Source organism: Antrostomus carolinensis, unplaced genomic scaffold, assembly GCF_000700745.2.
Source record: "Antrostomus carolinensis isolate BGI_N321 unplaced genomic scaffold, ASM70074v2 scaffold29180, whole genome shotgun sequence".
NCBI classification, from domain to species: domain Eukaryota; kingdom Metazoa; phylum Chordata; class Aves; order Caprimulgiformes; family Caprimulgidae; genus Antrostomus; species Antrostomus carolinensis.
This window is the reverse complement of record NW_010286891.1, coordinates 6,704-7,545: the sequence shown is the minus strand read 5'-3', so window position 1 is coordinate 7,545 and position 842 is coordinate 6,704.

The window sequence follows — 842 nt, the reverse complement described above, 5'->3', positions numbered from 1 at the left end:
CCTGGGCCACGGGGAGAGCGGAGGTAGGGGCTCCGACACAAACCGGGGGGTTCTGCCTTGCTGAGCCTTGCAGGGCTCCTTCACCCCCTCACCCCAACTGGGGGCCAGGAGCCTTTCACCCACCGGGGCCAGCGCTTTCCTGGTCCCCCGCAGTGCAGGACCCTTCTCTTGCTTTTCAGCCCGGGGGGTGCCTGGCAGCGCCGTGCTCCGCTTCGAGGTGGAGCTGATCTCCATGGAGGAGGGGGTTCCTGAGGGCTACTTCTTCATCTGGCACGGGGACCCACCAGCCAACCTCTACGAGCAAATGGACCTGAACAAGGATGGGGAGATCCCTGCCGAGGAGGTGAGCGAGGGCCCTGAGTGCTGCCAGACTGCGGGGTTATGGGGTGCAGGAGGAAACGGGGGCACAGGGGACCCCACCCTGGAGAGCAGCACCCGAGGGGCACTGCTGTCCCCAGGCACTGAAGAGCTGTTCAGGAAGAACAGTCCAGCCCAGAGCATCACTGCGGGATGTGGGCAGGGACACCGAGGGCAGCCCTGGCTCCTGTCCCTGCCCCATCCTCGCTGCTGCCAGAGCAAAACAGCATCTCCCCTCTCCCCACTGCAGTTCTCCACCTTCATCAAGACCCAGGTAGCGGAAGGGAAAGGCCGTCTCATGCCCAGCTCTGACCCAGAGAAAGTCATTGCCGACATGTTCACGAACCAAGACCGCAACCAGGATGGGAAGATCACCTCTGAGGAGCTGAAGCTGAAGTCGGATGAGGACAAGGAGAAGATCCATGAGGAGCTCTGAGGAGCAGACGCCACTCTGCCCTGGAGGCAGGACTTGTCCTGGCCATGCC